Here is a 24200-nt window from a genome sequence, read left to right as displayed (position 1 = left end):
TCAATGCGATTGTCAACCCCGATTGGAACGGATCCCATACTGCACTGGCGTACTCTAGCGTTGGTCTCACGTAGGTCAATATGCACAGCTTAAAGGATGGTGTTGCTAGCTTTAGTTTGCGGCGAAGGAACCATAACTTTTTTCTGCAGCTGTACAAATCTGGTTTACGTGTGGTTTCAAATTTAAGTCGTTTGAAATTATAGGCCTAAGTTTTTTACGGTGTCCGCCTCTCTGTGAGAGTGGTGAATCCTCTTCGTAACTACCTTTAATAACGTGCTTTTTTTTTCTTCGTAAGCCTCAGCATGACGATTTAGATTAATTGATTCATTTCCCATTTAGCGGCCCAACCTTCTACTGCTACAAGAGGTCGCTTGAGTGACGCCTGATCATTATGATTATTAATTTCTCGATATATTAGGCAATCCTCTGCGAATAACCTAACAGTTATGTCATCGCCTTTGTCATGAGCAGTGTCGTTATATAAGCCAAGAAAAAAAGCGTTACCAATGCGGATCCCTGTGGTACGCCTGAGGTTACTTTTAACAGATGGATTTGCTACCGCTTATTTCGACGTATTGTGCCCGACCTGTGAGTATGAGCGGATCCACGCAACAACTTCATAATTTATATTAATTTCTATTAGCTGATTCATTAATTCATATGCACGACTCGGTCAAAGGCCTTGGAGAAATGTAAACATATAGCGTCTATCTGTTTCTGTTATTCAGTGCAGTTGAAAAGTCATTAATTGTTTCTACCAATTGTGTAACGGTGGATAGGTTTCGTGGAAAACCGTGTTGATGAGAAAAGAAAGCCTTCTTGTCTTCAAGGTAACTATAGATTGACTTTGTATTATATGCTCAAGAAGCTTACAAGCCCACGCACGTCAATGAAATAGGCCGATAGTTTCCAATGTTTTGCTTTTCACCAGATTTGTGTACCGGGACAACTTTGGCAACTAGCCGAGAAATTTAGTGGGAAATGGTGTAATTTTTATATTTTATTTTATTTATTGATGTAGCCTCTACACCATATATAAATTTGATACAAAAAACACGAAAGTATGAACACAACAAATTTTAAACCAGTACTCTTCGCAATAAAATATTCAAACAACAAGATAGTACTTATACAAGGCGAGTTAATAGGGCGCAAAAATGTTCATCCCAGAAATGTTCATCACAGAGAGTGGTTACTATAAATTGCTGTGCGCTGTAGGAAAACCAGCAGAAAACGTTTTTTTACTTACAAACTGGATACTTACTTTTATTACACCTTGTCCACGCGATGAAACATTCACAACAATTGTACGTGTTTTGGCGATCACAATGATTAGGTGACATTATCTAGCCAGTCATGTGCAGCTTGGTATCTTGGTTTCAGTAGAAGTTCTCTGCCAATTCATGAATTCGTTACCGTCAAATATACCATTATTGCTTGCGTGTGGCAGAAATATACGTTTGTCGAACTGACCAGAAAAACATTGGGGCAGCTACACGCTAGTTGTGCGAAGACTGTGAAAACCGTAAAGCTAGTGGTTTTCCCCTCCTCCTTTCCCTCCTCCTTTCCCTTTTCCTCGCCCTCATATTAATCCCCCTCAACCGAACTTCCCTTTCCCACTCTCTTTGTATACTATACATGGTTATGCTATGCTTTCTTTCTGTCCGTCTTTCTTTCTACCCGTTCCTAATCTCTCTGTTTTTTTCTTTCTTTCTCTCTGTCTGTTCCTCTTTCTCTCTCTCTATCCTTTTCTCGTTCTCTCGCAAATAGCAACGCAATCACGTGGTTTCCGTAAACGCTTTTTGTGCTAGCGTGCCGAGATAAAACCCGCGAGAATCGGGTCGGCAGCGGAGTACCGTAACCACTGTACCACTGCGGCGGACGTGATTGTTGTTGAAGCCGTCTTGATGTGGCAATAAATATGCAAGGAACGGGTTTGTAGTCTCCACCTACAAACATAAGAACGTGCTACACTGCCTATTGATATTTTTTTAGTTATGCGCATAATTATTTCAGACGAAGTGTTCTTATAGGCCTTGTTCTGTGTTAGAACGCCTACACTGCGAACCGTTTCACATCCGTATAGGTGTTTTTGAGATAAAACACCTATCGTACACCCCATTTTTCTGTCAATATTATCCGAAAGGGCGTAATGTCTTCTTTGCACACCCTTCGCACAGCCTTTTTTATTTTTGGGTGTACAATGGGAGTGCGTTCGTTTTGGAACACCCATGGGTGTTTGAATTTTACACCTATGGGCCAATTCACGCAGTGAATTAACCTATAGGTGTCACCCGTAGCACATGGACATTTCTGGGATAAAATGTTTGTATTTATTTTTGTTACATACTGCCGATCTACTATTCTACGGCAGTCAGTACTCACATCCATACGTCGGCAAACTCACTCATGAGTCCACTCATTCAGACTCACTCAGACTCAGATCGGGCCGTGAGTCTCAGTCTGAGTGAGTCCGGCTGAGTAATATTTTTGGGAGTTTGAGTCGGAGGGAGTCCGGTTGAAGACAATATTAGTAAGTCTGAGTCCGAGTGAGTCCACTTGAGGAAAATATTGGTGAGTGTGAGTCCGAGTGAGCCTTAAGCTCAAAATATATTTCTTGAGTGAGTCCGACTGAGCTCCACTTTTCGTGGCCGACTTATGGTCCTCATCTATTATGGCCCTCATCCTCATCTTCAACATTACTATCAACCATATATCGGCTTACGTTTATACTCGGAAAATGCAGAGTATACTCCGCATTTTCAGGCAACACAACGTCGAAGACTAAGCGGTCGTGAAGCTGGCGCACGTGGTATCATCAGATATTCTTGCCAAGCCCAGCTTTTACACGTCACTCAATTTACCTGCAAGACAGGGCCAGTACGTCCCATAAGGGCAAGAGCTGGCCTATACCCGGTATACTCGCCCAGAATGCAACATCTTGCCCCCTCTCTCACGGAATTCACTGCTGTAGGAGACGCTCATTGTTTTCCTCTGATCTCCACGACCTCCTCCCCGGCTTGCACGTATGAAGACGGAATGCATGAAGGCGTCGTGGTTCTCCAAACGTGCTCGCACACTTTTTTTTTCCGGCAGTGAAAAACTCACAAGGCCCCTTACGCATTCGCCTGGGACGACTTGAAGGCGAAAGCCATCTTCTTTTTTTTTCTCAGTCGATGTATAGGTCTCCCTACCCCCTCCGAAAGCTTTCTGCAGCTGACGTGCTTCGGCACTGCCTCCAGGGTCGGAGGCATTGCAAGCTTTCCATAGTGCTTATTTTAGCGCAAAAAAAAAAAAAATGACAGAAATGCCGCACGTGTGTTTGCGACGCCATACTCGTTCTTTTAGCCGTTGTTATCAACAGTGATATCGCGCTTCGCACCGTATTGCTGTCATCACCGCTGTTGTGCGAGCTCCGAGCTAATTACCGTTCCTGAGAAGCTCGGGCCATCCTACATAGCACCCCTGTACTTTCTTTGTGTATGCACATTTTCCTCCTTTCGTGTTCTATTACAAGCATTGGGACAATGAATCATCAGAAAGAGGCAATCCCACGCGCGATTCGTTTGCTATTTTTTTTTGTAACTGCGCCGTAACGCGTAGAACCACTTCCTTGCGGAAACAGCACCCTAATGTCTGGGAAGCTTCCAGATTATTTTAGTACCTCCTGCTAGGCTTGATCACGCAGACGCGGACAGTGGAGTTTATTCTGAAACTAACGTGGCCACCATCGATAGGGCTCGAATTTCGGATGCCACATGTATAAATGCCGACGTGTTTTACCGCAGATCGGATTACTCGACGGCCGACGACTGTTCTCGCCGCTCTCGGTGGACAGAGTCTATCGCTTGCATTTGGGTTACCATTTTCCGGGCACAAATTCGCCCAAATAAAGAGTTGCGTAGTTTCCAGTCTTGCTGCAGCCTTCTTCGCCATCACAACCACGTGACCATATAAAAAACATAACTGTGGTAATAATGATACAACTAAACGTTCCACATCATGGCTTAGTTTTTATTGAACCTATCTTTTTAGTAGTTGAATTGAGTGGGTACGCATTTATTTTTGTAGGTTTTCAAATGCTTTCCACAATGCTAATACATTTTAACGCATGAGCTTTTTCGTATAGTCTCGTGAATTATACTCAAAATTAAAGGGTAATCTAATATCAAGAACATACTCTTTTCCTCTTTTCAGGTACCAGCAGACCAGTTTGCAGCTTGCCGCCAAAAGCAGGACCATGCTATGGCAGTACACTACACTGGCACTTTAACGACCGCGGAAACAGATGCGAAGAATTTCCACGTAACCTTTGCGGTAAAAATCATAATGCGTTTGCTTCGAGCCACAAGTGCATGCAAAGGTGCAGCTGTAAGTTCAGATTGCTATGTATATCTAGATTGATCTCTATCTCAACCTCGTAACGCACTCTAATCAGAGAAGAAGAGAGACGAAACAGTAGAGAAGGAAAGGCAGGGAGGTTAACCAGTTTAGGAAAACCGGCTTGCTACGCTACACATGGGAAACGGGGTGGATTTTAAGAGAAACGGACTTGGACAAGAGGCTTTGACAGTCATGTGGCGTACTACGCAAGAGTGACCGACTGTGACTGACTGTGTATGCTGTGTCATGTACTATCTTTATCTCTCTCTTTCCTCTCCACCTTTAAATCTCCCCCCACATTAATCAGAGTTCCTCAAATATAGTAAAGGAAATTCAGTAGGCGCGAGCGTAAAACCATTGCCTCATTGTTGACAGAGAAAGGACTACAATGAAAGAGGAGCGATTAGATTAGGAACGCTTGTTTATTTGCAAGGGCTAGTTTTGCATACGCAATTTGATTTTATAAGATACACATCTGATGCCACTGCTGGTCGGTGTGCGTTCCTACGTTTACTTTGGCAAATATTTGTAACGTGCCATTATCTATTAGAATTCACTTATTCCCTATAGCTGTTACAAAGCGGCTGATAAATACATGAATGCTAGCTGCATCTCAATTGACTCCTGCAATTTTGAGCTTGATGATTCGTGGATGGAGCTTCAGAATAATGCTGGTGGCTTCCAGTCATTTTATACAACAAGCGTTATTTATTATAGGATTTATTTGTACCCAAAATGCGATTAATAAAATGAAAGTGGCAGAAATTTTCTATATTTGAGGCAATTTGCTCAAGTTTGCGACCACTGAATTTTGCTTAAACAATCATGACTATATTGCGTTTTCGAAGCCACTAACAGAAATTACAACTCTGTAAATATGATTTCCCGTATGTGGTGGGGAAAACATATGTCTGGTATTATATAGTTTAATCTTCCTTCAACTATGCCTAATCGTGGATATGCGCGATCACGGGCGGATGCAGGGTGAGGGGAAGGGGGTGCTGACTCCCCTAAGCTGACCCTCCCATCCTTAAGGTCCGTTGTGCCCGATTTTATATAAAATTGCACTCTGAAACGATATCCGAACACGAGAAGAAACGAAAAACTCCATCGGGCAAGTGAGTATGAACCCTTGAAGACCCTGGGAATACAGTGAATAGACTAGCAAAGGCACCAATGGATGCATTTGCAAGTCTTTCGAAGGTTATGGAATACTAAGGTTGCAGCTTCAAAACTAAAATTCCACTAGCAGAGGCCATAATATTTCGCGTGGAATTATGTCGATGCGCATCGTGAACCTTCAAGAGCAATTACAGAAGAAAGCTAGGTTATTTAAAGCTATTGTAAGGACTTCCAAAGGAACAAACGTATCAGTCATAGATAAGTGAATTCGAATGTGAAACTTCTTTTGAAGCAAATATAAAGAAACCAACACTTTCTTACTACCGCCGTTTAATGAGTGAGGGGTACAATTGTAGAGGATAGATAAATTTATGTTGCCACAGCGGTCTTCTTGTGGGCATGATGCTCGACGACCGGCCCGAAGGTCCCGGAGTCAAATCCCGTCCGCGGTAGCCGCATTTCGATGGAGGCGAAATGCGACCCACATGCATAGATTTAAGTTCAATTTACTAGGTCCCAGGTGGTCGACATTGCCGGAGCAGTACACAAGGCTGTCTCTCCTAATCATATATCGGGGTGTTCTGATGTAAAATCTCAACAGCTCCTATTATTATTGTTTTCTCTACTGAAAGACGAGCTATAACGACGCCGACCATGCACAAGATAATTAGATTGTATTCTGGCGGCCACGAGGTAACGTTCTGATGTGCTTAGACAACCTTTAATACATACATAGGTCTCATGGGCGGTCATATACTGTAGGTGTCCATAGTGACTCGTAGGCACTTAGCAACAACAACCCTTAAAGTAATGTTTGTCTTGACAACGGTAAGCTTAGGTATAGCCTTGAGAATACAGTTGGTATAATTGTGCACTAAAAATCCTAGCAAGCACCCCACGCCCCCCTCCTCTCATAAACTCGAAATTACCGGCAAAGTTGAGGGGAGGAGGAGCTTTCCGGGAACGAATCCAAAATTCAAGATGAAATTAGGAGTTAAATTGAAGGGGGCGCTTGCTCGAGGGGGGGGGGGGGGGAGCTGGCTCGGAATTTCCGGATACTGATAACTTACGCAGCTTTACGTGCCAAAACCATGCTACGATTATCGTGGATACCGTAGTGGCGGGCTCGGGATTGATTTTGGTCATTAGGAGCTCCCTAACATTCGCACATGTTATAAAGTGCACGGGTGTTTTTATATTTTTAAACGGGTGTACCTTGTATCGCAAACACGATCGGCAGTCACACCAAGAGCAACAACTAAGTGCTGACGTTTAGAGCGATGATGGCGTTATTTAGGCAGTAAAACTAAGGTTGTTGAAGGTAAACTTTCAATACTCTTCATGTCTGCTAACGCAACAGACGGACACAAAATGACTACGTCCATTTTAATTTTTTTGTGTCAGCAAACATCGGTTGTAACAAGAACGAACTACTAAAATTTATTGCCTTTCCAACTTTGAAAGCGTTGCTCGGCTTATCCGTTTCGTTGACAATGGATGGCGTTCCCCTGCGCGCATGCGCATAGCGATACATTGGTGCTAGATGCGGAACAGTTACGGTGTGTTACCGTATGTATTGGTATGTGGTGCATAGAACTCGAATTCGCGTTTGGCGCATGAAGCAAGAAGCGTACGTTCCAAATATATTGTACCATTTAAGAGTGTGCAACAGCAATTGTCTTTTATAATCGCAGCAGATCGCTATGATAGAGGACAAGTGGAATGCTGCATGCGAAGCCAGGCCATGGCATTCTTGCACCGATGTCGGCAACTCCGTTGTTTGAAAATGTTTTCGACGTTTTCTCTATTGTAACGCCAGTGTCCGTTTTAAGAGCTTGGGCATGTGTCACTCTAATGACGTTGTCAATTATTGTTTTTCAGATATGAAAGCAGCAAGTGGATCAATACGTAATGAGCACTCGCCGACAAGGAATGCAATAGACAAGATAAGCGGTTTCAAACACCTCGCAACTACATCCTGATCGAGATGATAGAAGGTGTGCTATTCAAACAGTCTCTGTTAAGAACAAATAGCGTTACAGTACGCCAAAACTGGAAATTAAAATATTCACTTTAAAGCCTATCCTACAGTGGAGATAAAGTATGCGAGTGAACCTTGACCCTCCCTTTTTCCTTTTTTTAACGCTCCGCGTTTCACCTGGTATATCTGAGTCGTGAATATACAAAACATAAACTGGAAAGCAAATGCCGAACTATTTGGATAACATATCTGGAGCGAGTTGGTTTTTCGTCATCACAAGGTAACCTCAGCGCACTCTTCACGAAGACTGACACAAGACCTCCAATGAAGTTATTTCACTCGCTCACTCACTGACTCAACGGAAAGTGTTAGCATAGGCGTGCGCAGGGTTCCACATAAGGGGGGGGGGGGGTCTCGAAGGTTCATCGAAGCACCATCCGTCCGTCCATCCATCCATCCATCCATCCATCCATCCATCCATCCATCCATCCATCCATCCATCCATCCAATAGATAGATAGATAGATAGATAGATAGATAGATAGATAGATAGATAGATAGATAGATAGATAGATAGATAGATAGATAGATAGATAGATAGATAGATAGATAGATAGATAGATAGATAGATAGATAGATAGATAGATAGATAGATAGATAGATAGATAGATAGATAGATAGATAGAAAAGAAAGTAACACAGCTGACCCACGAGGAGACATTCGACGTTGACGTCAGGAGCGTATGAAATGTAGCGAGGGCTCTATTGGGAAAGCCTGCAGTTTCGCGGGCAATGGCGGACAATGGCTTCGCGTTTAAAACATATCCTAAAATATTTCTCTATAACCATTATCACACGCAAGACAACCTATGACATAACATATTTCAACACAAAACGGCACCTGTGCGCAAAACCCTACGAGGTTATTTGGCCGCACTTGCAGACGCAAACGCTTAGAAAATATCGCACAACAGTTCTATGCAAACGTCAGGAACGTTATCTCACTGATTTTTCAGTGAAGTATTGTGAATGATAAACTTTATGTTGTCTTAACGAGCTACGAAAGCTGCTGCATTGTGGACGTTTCGTTTTACCGCTCTACGGTTATGCGACGTCTAACAGGCTTTCTGCTTTTTCTCCAACTGTTTATTCAACAAGGTGGGTTATTCCATTTGGAAGTTATAGCCAGCACGTATGTGCGAAGCTTACCTCTTATTAACTGTTCTAATGTTTCATTCAAAATATTTCGCTTTACAGAGCTTGTTTTGAGTGTAACCGTCATCGCTGATGTTCTGTTTGGCAGTTCAATGAGAGGTGTGTTTCCCGCACTTAGAGTTGGCTGTTGTGTGAGTCAATGGTTTTTCGCAGTTTTATGGATGGTCTGACGTGTTTGTCTGCGTGTTTTATTCGGTGTAGCTAGAAGAAAACAACCTCTTTCACTTATAATGTGTTCTTGACGGCCAACTTAGATCGCATCACGTTAAATATAAACCCTAAATCATTTGTTTATTGTCCCACAACATCAAGCTGCAAGAGTTGGAAACTGCAATAACCACAAAGAATGGATCTTTCTTTTTTTACTAAATATGGTTGTAATGACTGTAAAAATCGTCCAGGCGTCAAATCCGTGCAGTTTTTCACCTCCTTCCAAAAATGAAAGCGAACGGTTCTTTATATTGAACCTAGTTATACTTGCATTAAAATCTCCCGTCAACAATACTGGTTTACTGTGAACAGCCAATGACAAGTAAATAAATGCGTTATTGCGTTATTAAATGCGAAGCATTTCTTAGCGAACCTCTGGCACTTTGAGCGTTTCTATCTACGTATCTATCTATCTATCTATCTATCTATCTATCTATCTATCTAGCCGCCTACGTCTGGGTGCTCTCATGATCGCCACCTTAACTTGGTGTAGACCAAACTTTGCATGGGAGGGTAAGAGGATTTGACGAATATGACTGCCGGGTCATGACATGAATAACGTTAAAATCTTGTCGCGTACGTCGTCAAACCCTTTCCACTAGACACGTGTGGCACATACCCGTTTACCACGGGCCGCGGTGTACGGGTATGCGCCACAGGTAAGATTTACAGTTTATATCTACCCAGGAACGGCGAGAACAAAACATTGTGAACTTAAATGCTAGGCGTTAAGAAAAACCAACATCGGCAGCGTCGACGCAACAAATGGAAAGAATGAAAATTAGGATCCCAGCAGGAATCGAACCCAAGCATTCTGCATGGAAATCAGGTATTCTACAACTGAGCCACGCCAGGTCTATAAACTGGTTTGGAAAAACAGCCAACGCAGGCGTAATATCGGTGCAACGTCAATTGTGGTTGTGGTGCTGGCTATCTAATTTTACAAGAAAGCAATAAACACTACATGATACTCCTACGATGTCTACTCCTACGATACAGGCGTCATATCAGATTAACGTCTGTAGTTCCAGTGTTGGCTCCGCTTTTATAGCAGTCTAATAAATATTACGTTTGTATTCCTATGATTTAGCAAGCTATATTTAAGCACTGCTCGACCTCGGAGGAATCATTAACGAAAGTTAGATATGATATCCACATCACCGCACCGTAAAGCGCACTTAGTCCGCCAGAACGACGCAGTGTCCTCTTCATTTCTTACGAGGCTAGGCGATGGCCTCATGCTGACCGAGGATGACGCCAGATTGATTGACATCCGCTTTGTAGGCTACATACGCCGAAGTAGTCTACAAATACGACAAACACCATCCACTGATGTTGGTCTACGTAGCACTATCCAGGCCTACGAGCCTCGACGGCCTTTACCTCACCAACGCGAAGGGTGGCTTCAGGTTCCGACATGTCGCCGGCTCTGTCGACAGACAATTTGTCGGCGAAATCACCGAGGCATCCACCAATTCCAACAGCTGTACTATACTACATATTTCACTACACATGGACCCCTCGTGATCACGATCACGACCGGAACCTATAATAGGTCATGCCCAGCTGCTGGTGCTCACTGATCACGGTGATGATGCCCTTGTTCAAGAACTGTCAAGAACTTGTTGCACACATGCACATGGGTTCGTGAAACGTGCGCGCGTTCTCGGGACACGTAAAGCGCTACATATATGCTTACCGCTTCTGGTGTTGGTAATACCCACGTTGCCATTGGCAGCGTTACCCAACCGTAAACAACTGGTTATATAACACATATGAGGCTCTTGAACATATATAACTGTGCGTGTAAAATTTATACAAATCTTTAGCGTCATTTTGTAACGTGTCGCTCAGTAAAGAAAAGGTTACGCCACAGTCACCTGCCCGCCGTATGCTTCGCATAACATCGACTCCCACGGTACGTGGGATCTGCCGAATTTTCTTTTTAAATACAGCGATATCTGAATAGAACTGCTTTCAGGAATACGAGCCATTCTCTCTCTCTCTCTCTCTCCATATGTGTGTGTGTGTGTGTGTGTGTGTGTGTGTGTGTGTGTGTGTGTGTGTGTGTGTGTGTGTGTGTGTGTGTGTGTGTGTGTGTGTGTGTGTGTGTGTGTGTGTGTGTACACAATTCAAGAAAAGGATGCACGTACGAAATGTGGTTTTACTGACGTTTCAATTTGTGGGCCAACCTTCGTGAGAATGAATGCAGTACGTGTTACAGGCACTACATTACAGGCACTGTGGCCTCAGCGCACCGCCATCAGGCGCTCTGTGCATCGAGAACGTTATATGCGCATGGTGGGCAGAACACTGCGAATAGCAATAGCGAAAACATATTTCGCGTTAGACAAGAAACCGCGCCACTGGCCAGTGAGATACCACGAGACATGAACAAAGCACTTATCAGTAACAACATAGCTAGTTGGCTAGTTGGTATCTCATGATTAAGCGCTGGCACCGCAGCGCCCTCTAGCGGGCGCTTTCAGTACTAGCGTGGACAGCGGAGTGAGGGAGGGAGGTAGGGTCGACCATAAGCTGCTTCGCATAAAAAAAAAACGAAAAGAACGCTGTCTCGATAAAATCAGTGTCCAAACCAACAAAGGCCAGTTTGTGCCAGCCTGGAAGTATGCACTGCATACTATGCAAGCACGCTAGCCAGCCTACCCGCGTTTTAGTTTAAGCCACTAGAAACCGTGTTGAACTTGTGAATTAAAAATGACTCATGCATTTCGCACCGATAATGTGACGCGAATCCCGATTCCATTATAATACCCCTAAATGATATATATAGTCCTTTTACGTTATATAGTCGCTTTACATCTGAGCGGTTATTCGAAATACCATCGTATTTGTACTGTGAGAGAAGCGGAATACCCAGCCCCTTGTAATAAATTACTATTACTGATATCTGATACATTTGTCAGCAAACCATCATAATTCACGCCTGAAATTGATATTTGCAACATTTTGCTGCAGGAACGCAACCAATAATAAGCAGACTGTTGCCATGACGACTAACTTTCAGTATTCAAGCCAACTTGAGGTCGCCTCTTTATCCGCTATTTCCAGCGTTTGCCAGGAAGTATCCTTTGAGAAACGTCACCATTCCAACCGCATGTCTCGTTTCGCCTTATCTTGGCAATGAATGTCAGCCACCAGCCGAACACTGGTATTACGACACTGACCTCCGCTCCTGCGAAATGCTCACGTCTGGGTTGTGCACCTCTAGCAGCAACAGCTTCAAGAACGAAAGCATATGCAAGCAAAAATGCCATGGTGAGTATGTGGTATAGTATTTGCTTTGCCTCGCTGAGCACTATGTCGCAATTTCTACCGAACTGCGCTTGACACCGCTATCGTTTACGAAGTTAATTCTAGCCTAGCCGAAATGATGGCGTTTGGGTCTTTGTGTTTCCGCAACACTAGTAACATGATAATTAGTTTCCTGCGTATCTAAATATGGGTGATAGCTTTTTCGCAGTGCGTTTGAGAAGGCGATCGCTACGCGCGTGCGGCGCTCTGCGTTGCGGGATATTTCAACATTGTTGGAGCTGCGAGCGACTTACATTTTCGACTGCCTCCCTTTCCTGTCTTTTTTTTTTCTTGCTCGCGCACGTATTATATTACAGAGGTGCAACTTCGTGACAGAAGATACAGATGCAATAGACCCTTTTCTTAATGCAGAAGTGCGCTTCACTGAGCTGCATATTTGCCCAACTAGCGGCAACACCTGCCGTGATTCAAGGGGAGGCGGCGATGTCCTGGTTGCACGTGCTGGGGCTATTATGCGTGTTTATATGAAGAGAGCTTAGTCTACATTTTCCGCATCATAACGCAAGCAAACTGCGCTTGAACACACTGTTTGCAGGAGTGACTAGCGGCTATTAGTTGGGCAAACTGCTTCGCAAGAAAGGTAGCTTAACAATTATAAAAAGGTCTATTGAGGCAATGTCAATGAGGTGAACCAGAATTTAAACGTCCGGTTTCATATCTACACTAGGGAGAAGGTGAAATTAAAATGGAAAGAAGTCGAAAGAGAAGAGCATCGCCGGGGCCCAAAAAACAAAACATAAAAGACTTTGAAGCGGGATGCCTTGCCGACCGATGGCAAGCTGCCCTCCTCATCCAGGCCCTCAAAGACCAGGAGTGGGGCGCCCAGCGGGCCAGGGCCATTGCAGCGTACCTCGAGAGAAGTTCCTCGAGCGATTGATCCCTGGCAGCGTGGCCCCGGGTACCAGTAGCAATAACGATTGGACAAATACAGTTTATTCCAATCCAATCCAACCCAATATATAGAACAAAAAGGAAAGGTGAGGAGTGGAAGTAGTGTAATCTGTCCAACAGGCCACTGTGACGCAAAAAATTCAACAAAGTTTGAACAGATTCCCGCTGCAACGAGAGTTTAGGTAGGTATTCTAATATTGTCTGTCCCTGCAGGGACCTGTCGCGAAGGCGGGCCAATAGGGCTGCTTACAGCAACATGTGCGAGGACATCACGTGCTAGCTGTACACATCAACTGCGTCTGATTAGGAGTAAAAAAATCACTTTCTATGCTTGTTGTTTAATGCTATAGTGGATCCGAACACGAATTCGTGCTTTTATTATGTATTATTCCTTTTTTCCTAGGACTTGGGAAACCTGTGCATGTGCAGACACAGCAACGTGTATGTTTGTAATGTACCGTAGCGCTTTGTGTCGACGCCTGTGTGTGACTCCCATCTACATTTTGGCAAACTGTGACGTCATGATAACGTCACAGGGTGACATTTTCATATGATCATTTTCTTGCACCACTCATGTTGATGTCGATGGTCACTTTTCGCGTTTGATGAGGCATCTATGCTCTCGCCTTAAAAAAGGAACGCAGGAACAGAGAGGTGGGAATGGCAAATCGTGTGAAGGAGGACGCCGCCGCAACTTGGTGCAGATCACCTGACCAACAAGAAGCACACATGTGATGAGCGGGTATCTCCTCAATACACTGCGAAGAAGCGCTGCGTCAATACACTTTGTCTATAAAAAATTCCCGATAAAAAAGAGGGCGTGTTCACTCTATTAGTACTTTTGTAAAGGATGAATATTGTCTTAATTAAGATAAATTTGTTGTATTTCGGACGATAGCACTCAGGACATCAGAAACCATTATCATACGAACAAAATTGTTAGTGGCTATTTTGCTTCAAATGTCGTGTTTAACTCGGTTCTGCTCCTCTAGTACTTGAAGCGGTATTCAGTTATCGTGGTTTTGCAAATCAAGTTTCATGTTCCATCGGTTGATGAGATATATTTTTTTGCTTGTAATATTCGGCGTGATACAATGGCAACCTGTCTAGGAGTATTTGGCAGAATTATTTCCATGTATGCGCAAGTATTTTTTCTATATATTCATGAATCGCACTCGCTCTTTCTTGTCGATACTATTTTCACTGATAAGATCCAAAGAAATATTTGTTTTATGTACAAAAACGACAGGTCGTTCCGTCGACCCCTACATAATCGAACTTCATTTTTTTTTTACTTGAAATAAAGGCACCTTACGAAAATTTAGGTTCTTGCTTATTTCTGCATGAGAATCAGCGCCACCTCATGTGCGTTATGCGCTAATACCCTCAAATATTCTATTTGAGGATAAACAGAACAAAATGACATGTTGAACTAAAACCCGGCTTCACTATTCGTACAAACGTGATACACTAGATGACGACAGGTGTGCCCAAGTAGTGTTGCAAGATTTCAATCGCATTTTCAAATGATTAAGTTCATTCGCAGTTCACAATGAATGACACGTGTTTTAAAGTCCTAGACCATTTTGGGGGGTTGCTTCTGGCCAAATACCATATATTGCTGTTAAATAGCAAAGTAAAAAAAAACAGAATTTGCAGTGGTTGTGAACCTCCTCTATGAAATTCGAAAATGTATGCGAAAACAGATCTATTTTGAAACAGCAATACATAAAAGTTCACACTTATTTTTTAATAATGTGCGCAAATGATCTGATGTGTATATACTTGAGTTGCTTCAAACATTTTCAGCGCCTTCTGGACGACCGTCATCCTTATGTCTGCACAAACCTGAATCGCGAGCGTGCTCTAATATATATCACGCCTGGTACATCGACGTGCGCAGCCTGGAATGCAAAGTGTTCAGCTATGTTTACTGCAAAAAGCACATAAACTTCTTCAGCTCAGAAATGAAGTGTCAGGCCGTGTGCTTACGTGAGTACAACTTTAGCGAAAGTAACCTCATGAAATGCTTATCCCCTATTGACATAATTTTCAAATGAAATGACTCGCACCAGATTACCGTGCAAACCTAAATACCACTTGTGAATAGACGTCACGAGCCAAGAGCGGGCAACCTCCGTGGTGCTAGAATTCATAGCATATGTAATATTATTTTACGCTGTGTCGGCTTTCGGTGTATTATTGAATACACTAATTTCAAGCTCGTCGATCGCCTATTGGGTATATTAAATACTCGAAGACAGCTATACAGGGTCATCTTTTTATACATTATAGAGTTTTAGGCGCGGAGCACTTTGGGAGCCCGGGCCGTCGTCTCGTGTCACCTCATGGCGTGTCTCGGCCACACGCAGGCGAAACCGTGTATAGCATAGCCATATAAAGTATAGTTTAGCAAGGGGGCAGGAAATGCAAGTGAAGCTGAGGAGGAAAGAAAGGAGGAGGAGATAGGGTAAAGCATAGCAAAGCCGTGTATGGCATTACGCAGGCAAGACCATGTATAGTATAGCTATGTATAGTTTAGAATAAAGGGAAATGAGAGCGATGCGAGCGTGAGGAGGACGGAAAGAAGGGAGAAAGCGAAGCATAGCCACATATAGTATAATATAGTCTTGTGTAGTATAGTATATAACCACGTGGTGGGGAAGTGAAGTGAGGTTGATTATGACTGATGTGAGGGCGAGGAGGAGAAAAAGAGGAGGGGAGGGTAAAGCATAGGCTAGCCTTGTACAGTATAAGGGCGTCGAAAAGGAAAGTGATGGTGAGAAAGAGAGAGAGGAACAGGGGGAAGGTAAAGCACAACATATCGTATGGTACAGTATAGTAAGGGGGGAAGGGAAGTGATGGTGAAGAGAGGGGATGCGAGAGTAAGGGGGAGGGAAACAGGGAGAAAGAAAGAAGGAGGGAAGAGGGCACCACTGTATCTGAATTGAAGGTTTCATTTCCCGTCATGTGACGCTGAGGAAGCTGCACTTTTGGAACGCCAGCGCGCGCTCGCCCGTGAAAGCCAGCCTCGCCGAAAGTGAGGTAAATCGCTGCGCCGCACTTCTTACAGACTTCACGCTGAGTGCGACTGCATACATGTTTAGGAGGAAATCACTTATAGCTTTAAGGCGAACGGCGGCCATTCGTGTTCACGCAGTTCCAGGTGAAACAGCCGCTGTGCTGCGCCGCTAGGCTGAGAGAGGGCGCCACCATGTCATCGTCATCGGAAAGTTTATGAGGGCTTCCCCGCTAGGGGCGCCGTTCCCATGCATGGATGGATGGATGGATGCTATGAGCGTCGCCTTTATAACGGGGCGGTGACATGTCTGCCACCATGCTCGAAGAAAAAAAAAAAACTTCCTTGTTTCATGCTGGCCTAATACCTTGTCTACATTGATTAAATCTGCAGCCAATATGAAGGCGCCAGCTGGCGGAAGGTCCTTACCGCCATGAGTGTCGCTGAGGGGGCTCGCTGAAAATGACAGTGCGTGCTCGCCCACGAACGGCAGTACCGAGAAAAAGCGGATCCTGCCGTCAGGGCTAAGCCAGCAAATATAAACACAAAAGAAACCCAGAGACAGGGCGTGCATTGCACTTCCCCAGCATTCATTTCTTGCGCTATGACAGTCAAGACACCTGTCATTTTCGCACACGAACTCTATGTCGATGCAGAAATATTTTGCCGCAGCTAACGTTACGTTGAAATATTTAATGAGATATCGGTAATTAAATTTTTAATTAATAACATGAGCGCTCTTTCTATATAGAAAATTTGTAGAACGTGGCAAATTAAGGCAAAGTCATTTTTTAGAAATCTCAAAACACACTCGTAGTTTGAAATATTGATCTTAGAAATTCAAGGCACCGATCGAGGCGATATTGAAACTAAGCAAACCGGGCGCGCAGGAATTACCGCCGCTGCGTCACGTCTAACCGGAACTTCACGTGAAGAACCTTGAATAAAGGTTCGGCGCAGCGGAATCTTCTCAGGAAAAAGGGCAAGACCTTTGATATAGTGAAGTTGACCGCGTATTCGCTGAGTTTCATTTGTAATGTAGTCATATCTGGTGGAGCAACGGCTATTGTTGAGCTCTGCTAATAAAGTGTGGAATGTAAGGAAAACGAGAAAATAAAGCAAAGCATAAAGTCGAGACATTGAATTTTAGGAATGAATAAGCATTACGCGTAACAGTCCTTGTAATTATCGAACTTTTGTGCTTGCGGAATTCATTACCGTGATACAGAGTCTTCCGGCCGAAATTTTCAGATACTTCCGGCCGAAATTTTCAACAGGCGAGATGTTAATAGAAAGCTATGCGGTGGATAGCTGATGAAAATCGCTGATTCCGTTTGTATAAATCACGTCACTAGATATAGCTTTTAGACTGCGCTGGACTGTACGTGAGAACGGGAGTGTTGTCAATTTCCTTTTCCGCTTTTCGTGCTTTCCATCATGCTTCTTGGATGTGGGCGCGAAAAGGCAAGGACGAAGGGAAGAAAGACACTAGCGCTGACAGTGTGTGTGTCTTTCATGACAGACCAACAAGCCCGCGTCGCTACCCTCGTGCTTTCCACACTTGCTTGTTTTTTTTTTTTGTTTTTTTTTTGTCATGCATACTGTTCGACCCAAAATTGATACCGAATAGGGAAATGATTGTTAGTTTCATAAGGCAGTAAAAAACAGAAAAAAATGCATGCTCAGTAACCTGACAGGAAACGAGGAAGCAGCGTACAACTAAGAACTTTATTGCTATTGCTATTGCTATTGTTATTGTTTCAGCTAATTTATATTTCATTAATATAATTACAACCTTACATTTACTTGCAGCCCAAAAAACTCCAAAGCCCCTTTGCAGCCTGCCACCAGTGTCAGCGTTTTGCGTACACCAGAGATATCATTGGTACTTTAAGGAACAGGGAAACATCTGCCTGGCTTATCTGAAACACCGCTGTGGAAAAACAAATAATCGATTTAAAACATACTCATCTTGTATGAAGAGATGCAGCTGTAAGTCTACATGCTTTCTGCGACTGTTTATGACTTTTGTATGTGTAAGATGTTCCCATATTAGTTTTGCCGGACCTGTTTTAATAACTACGCGCGAATAAGAAGCGCGAAGGGTATCGTGTGCTTTTGAAATTTACCGTTTGGACACGTACTGCCATTTCTTTGAAAAATTATAATTTAGTGGCTCTAAGGCTTCCAAATATTTAAAAAAAGAGGAACGGCGTTACGCGAATCAAACCTACAGCATGTTGTTCCTAGTACGCTAGAGTAGCCACTGCTATTTTTTTCGTTAATGAGGTTTAATTAATTAGTCATAATTATATTTTTAACTCGACAAGTACTCGCCTAATTGTCAAAATGTCAATGAAGCGTATGTAGGCATGTTCAAATGGCATCTAACTGCGCTACTTTCAACAACGTGCTAATTGCGCGCTCATTTTTTCCGGCTGATAAAGAAAGCCCGCTAAATATGAAAAATAACACGTGACTACGCTCCCACCCGCAAAGGAAACCAGCGCCCTCAAATAAGCTTACTGCAAACAACCGCTTTGCCTGTTGCCTGTTGCGAAAGACAGCGTTCCGTATTTTGGCAAGGGTACAGTCGCAATCTTTTTGAGAGTGAACACGAGATCGCGTGGCTTTACGAGCTCCCAGCGCAGCTAAGCGGCGGCAGCGAGAAGCATTGCTCATGCGCAGTGCGTCCGGCTTGCGAAAATTGTGCCGTCGCGCGCATTGCGTCAGGCAAGGAAGCGCGTGTCGTCTGCTGCACTCGGACTGCAGAAAGAAAGCCGGCCGTGTGCTTCAAAGTGGTGACATTGTTGTACTTGCAATTACGTTCCACACGATTCACGAATAAACTTGAAAATATGATCTCGTTTGCTGGTGTTCTCAACAACATTGTTGATTTGTCGCTGGGCGCTTTCCCTGACGCACATTTTGTGTTCCAACATGACCTGGCACCGGTACACACTGCAAGAGGTGTGAAAGAGCACATATAGGATCACTGTGCTCTTCTGGCCGGCATGAACATTCGTGAAAATATGTTCGAATATACGTAAAAGCAGCCATGGTGCGACCCCTGTTAACATGGCGAGTGCGGACGACCTCCATGTAACCGTTCGCGAAGAGTGGGGGAATCTTCGAGCGCATCATAACTTTGTGCTAGCTCTGTACTCGTCACCACCACCCACTATATAGCGCTTTACTTATACTACTTCCTAATTGTATTATTTTTTGTGAAACGTGCGCCAAATAGTAGTTCGGATGTTTGTGTTTCTTTGCCTTTTCGTTGTACGACTACAAGAACACTAGAAAAGAAAAAAAAAAACGAAAAGGTGGAACGCCAGGCATTAGAAGCACATTGGGTTGAACTGAAAGCATCAAAATTTTAGTTTTCTTAATACGATCACCACCGAGGCCGGAAAACAGCAAGCAGACGACACACGAGCGCTTCGGTGACGTGATACGCGCGAAGGGAAGCTACCCTCCTTGCGCATGCGCGCCGATAATGTACGTGTCGCCTGACGGCGCTGGTTGTGCAGAAAGCCACGCGCTCCTATGTTCACCCTCAAAAAGATTGCGACTGTACAGGTCGGGCGCCAGCGATATGCGTGCAATTTCACTGGGATTCAATCCGTTCGATAGTACGCCGCAATCATTCATATCTCACGGCCGACTGTTCTCATTGATAACGCGGCAGGTGTTCTGATTACGGCCGGACTCTGTAAAACCAAGCGGTGCGTTTCTAGGCCAAGGAGTGGCAGATAGGGCGATGCGTTTTTTGTTTCTTTCTGCATTTTTTCCTTGATACTGTCTGCCTCATAGGGAGCCTGTTTGAGGGCGCTGGTTCCCGACGCGCGCAGCACTCTAGTCACGTGTCACTTTTCATATTTCGCGGGCTTTCTTGATCAAGCGGAAAAAATGAGCGCGCAATTAGCACGTTGTTGAAAGTAGCGCAGTTAGATGCCATTTGAACATGCCTACATACGCCTCATTGACATTTCGACAATTAGGCGAGTACTTGTCGAGTTAGAAATATAATTATGACTAATTAATTAAACCTCATTGACGAAAAAAATAGCAGTGGCTACTCTAGTGTACTAGGAGCAATATGCTGTAGGTTTGATTCGCGTAACGCCGTTCCTCTTTTTTTAAATCACCCTGTATATAGACGGAGAGAGACAGAGACAGAAGAGAGAAGAGCGTTATAAATCTATGGCACAAGACATGCCTACTTAGGCAACAATTTGGCGAATATTACAAGCTGTCAAACTTGGGTTGGATCTTTCCGTGCTATTTTGCTTCGATCGTGCGCGTCATTGCGATCGGATATATCTAGGCAGTGCTATCATCTCCAAGGAAGAGTTATAAAAAATATTGCACCTTCTTCGTAGTGAAAAGGCGCAGTTTCAAGTAACTTATGACTGCAACAAAAGTAAAACGAGACGCATGAGAATGTTCAGCTCTGATTGCTGAAGGTAATATTGCTTGTAATAATAACGACTACCATTCAAATTTTAGGTTCGCAAAAAACATAACCTGGTTTAGAAGAACTTACATATACACTGCTTTTGTATTAGGCAAACAATTCAAGGCTTCAGTAAAGAGAAAAAGATGTATAGAGTATTCCACATTGTCTGTATGGAATCGTCTTCGAAGAAGCCCACACTTGCTTTTTGCTACTCGGTATATTTTCCCATATATATATCGTGTCATCGTGAGGAAAGGCACAGGGGTGCGCCACTGCATGCAATCGTCGCAATAAAATTTTGCAAGGAACGTCAAGCGGGTAGTGGTGATGAAATAATATTATTTCAGTAGATTTGTAGATATGACCAATGTAACAGAGAAGCCTTGTGAAATATTCCTTGAAAATAAATCCGTTTTACAAACTGTCGCAGCCTAACTGTCTGAATGCACAGCACGTATACCCTAAAAAGTGATAATGACTACATCCGTAATGCTTCAACGAAACGAATGACAATTTAAAAAAGGAACTTTTTATAAGTTCCTCCGCACGCGCTCCAAATTTTGCTTGGGAGAAACCTGAGAATATTCAGCAAGCGTTTTCGCATTTATTTATACATATACACTCTCAGCATGACATACCATTCCGGATCACATATCATCCATAGATGAACTTTGTTCTATAGCTTGTGTTTAACATCGTTTTGTTGAAATCGGAGGTCTGCAAACATTAGCAATCACCTACCCTTTTCAGGGACTCTCCGCGGCCATTTCTTATCTCGATAACATCTCGGCAAGCTTGAATTCTCTCTAGGGCTTTTGCAAAGAATCTCAGGGAGAATAGCTGAAAAATGAGTGGCCGTGCATAATAATGATAATTTGTAGGCTATGCAATGCATCAAGGAAATAAATTCAGCCAAAAACGGACGAACACAGGAAACGGTGAAGGAGACAGGAAAGCGGCTAGACTACCAACTCATGGCTTTCTTGTCTCCTTCACCATTTCATGTGTTCATCCGTTTTTGGCTGGATATATTATTGCGATTGCAATTAAATGGACACTCTCGGCGGATTTTTGCCATCGCCGTCATCTCCCGGATATGTATATGCATGCATATTATATATATATATATATATATATATATATATATATATATATATATATATATATATATATATATATATGTATATACATATATAAAGAAGGCACAAAGAAAAGTAAACCAGAAGAAAAAATTCCGAAGCACCCCACCAGGGATTACAACCAGCGACCCTCGCTCCCCAGCGCGCTACGTTAGACGACACAACCATGCGCCGTGTATGCGCCGGCAAGCTGTTTGTATTCACCATTTACCGCTGCTGGTACGCGAATCTCGGAGGAGATTAAGCGTGTTTTCCATTATGCAACGCTCCAACATGATCTTTCCGTTTGAAAACTGCCGCTGACACCCGCACGACAAAGTGGCCCCTCTATGTACCCACTCGCGATGTGGAACGAAAAAAAATAATAAACAACACGGGACACGCCTTGCGTCGGACGCCCCCGTGTGGCAGAAGACGATGAGGGGTCACTCCACGCGCTGCAGTTTAAAAGAAAAATAAATATCTAAGAGCGCCTGATTCTCTATTGTCGACACTTACAGCGCGTTGCTCAAGCAAAAAGACGTAACAACTGTGACAGTTGTTAGTTGACGCTGGTCCTGTATAGTATACCCGTGTGTTCTTTTTCGGGCGTTCTCCTTTGTGCTTCGGCGGCACGCTGCAAGTATCGAGCTGCTTGTCGTTCTTCGTGTGACATTCGAATTTCTTGCTATCGCAATAATTGCTTCGCCCTTGCGGTGAAACTGTGACTTTCTTTCCTTCATGCAATGCACCAAGTAGCCCCCCAACGAGTTCTACTACGCAATGCTCACTTCACCTGAATATAAGGTAATTGGCACGGATACACTGATTGCGCGCTGTGCCTGTCTATTACTCTTCACCAAACATCCGGTCGCTTATTGTCGAGAATATTGTGGTTTCTACACTTAAAAACCCAGATATTTTAACAGCATAGCTGTTTATGCTCCGAGAAACACCGTTAGTCGCGAACAAAAACTATCATCATGATGAACTGCATGCGCTCTCTTCATCCAATTCTTCATGTTCTGCTTCAGTCCCAGAACATGTGTGCCAATTTCTCCGGCATGGGATGCAATTACTCGGTGGGGAGAGAACGAGCAGAGAGAAATAAAAAAAAAGAAAGAAAGAAAGAGAGATTAAGAGATAGGAAGAAAGAATCACAAATTAAGGGAAGAACATGAGCAAAAATACTAAGGTAGACAAACAAATAGGCAAAGGGAGATAGAGAAACAGACAAAAAAAAGAGACAGAAAAACAGAGAACAAGACAGAAAGAGAAAGAATCAAGGAAAGAGATAGAAAGAAATAGAGAGAGGGAGAGAGAGAGAGAAAAAAAAGAGAGAAGTGGTGTTAGGAGCAGGGAGAGAAGGAGGTGAGAGTGTGAAACACAGTATAGCCATGTATAAGTATAGTATACGAAGGGAGGAGGGATGTGAGCGCGAGGAGCAGAGAAACGAGCAGGGGAAAGGGTGAAGCATAGTATACCAAGAGGTGGGAAAGGGAAGTATGCGTGAGGAAGATGGAAGGAGAAGGGGCACGCCAACAGCTCAGCTGTTTCATCAGTGTTTGCACCACAGGTGCGTAGCTGCCGCAGTTTTATTACTGTCCATAGTAGGTCGACTGTCAGCGTCTTTTAACGGCAAGAATTGGCCAGATGAGCGATAGTATGCGCCACAGCTAAATCATTTAAAAGCTAAAGTCATTTAAAAGCCTCTTCAAATTTTAGACGAAACAGGTGCTATACCGTCTCTGTAAACGTTCTGCCACATGTTTTATGCGGGGGCAGTTCATGTTTCACTTCTTTGTAGGCACGTAGAGGTTACCACAGCTCCCCCTTGGCTTCCGAGACAAGGTGATTTCCAGGAAACAATGGTACGATTAGAGATCGATTGCCTAAACAGGTGTAGCAAAGAAAGCAGTGTAGACTGTCGTCCTTACGACACTGTCTCGAATTCAATATGACAACAGAAACGGAAAGGTTCGTCGTTTGTGTTCGTAGCTAGCACAAAAACATGTCGCATTTAGTAACAGTCTTTGTAGTGAAGTTGGTGATGATGACATGTGACAGTTATGCTTTCAGACACTGAAGTGCTCAAACCCTCAAAAACACACCGATTTCCCTCGATATTAAAATAGTAAACTGGGGCGAGCTAGTGAGCGTTCGTTGTCGGAGATTGTGAAGGCAAGAAACGACGACAGCGCTATGCAAGACGAGCGGTTAGTGACATCTGAACAGCTTGCACTTGAAACAGACCAATAAGCGCGCTTAAAATAAAACATCAGCTCTGGCACATCGAAGAGGAAGCTTTTCAGATGTCAGTGTTCGTTGGTCCTGTCTTCCTCTTCGGCAATAGTAAACTACTGAACAAAACGTTTTGTACGTGTTGAAGGTCGAGTTTCTTACAAACTTAATATAGTGTTGAACCTCGCTATAACAATCCCAGATAGAGCGAATTATAGGTTAT

General features: G+C 43.6%; 1 long non-coding RNA gene across 1 annotated transcript; it reads left to right on the top strand.

Moving 5' to 3' along the window:
• The first annotated feature begins 8507 nt into the window (after nucleotides 1-8507).
• On the top strand, nucleotides 8508-18083 carry LOC119374106 (uncharacterized). Its single transcript, XR_005180093.2, has 4 exons — nucleotides 8508-8643; nucleotides 11983-12189; nucleotides 14947-15129; nucleotides 17969-18083. It is a non-coding gene; the product is annotated as an uncharacterized LOC119374106 (long non-coding RNA).
• Nucleotides 18084-24200: the final 6117 nt, after the last annotated feature.

The sequence above is a fragment of the Rhipicephalus sanguineus genome, chromosome 11 (assembly GCF_013339695.2).
Source record: "Rhipicephalus sanguineus isolate Rsan-2018 chromosome 11, BIME_Rsan_1.4, whole genome shotgun sequence".
Lineage (NCBI taxonomy): Eukaryota > Metazoa > Arthropoda > Arachnida > Ixodida > Ixodidae > Rhipicephalus > Rhipicephalus sanguineus.
This window is presented reverse-complemented; position numbering and strand designations above follow the sequence as displayed.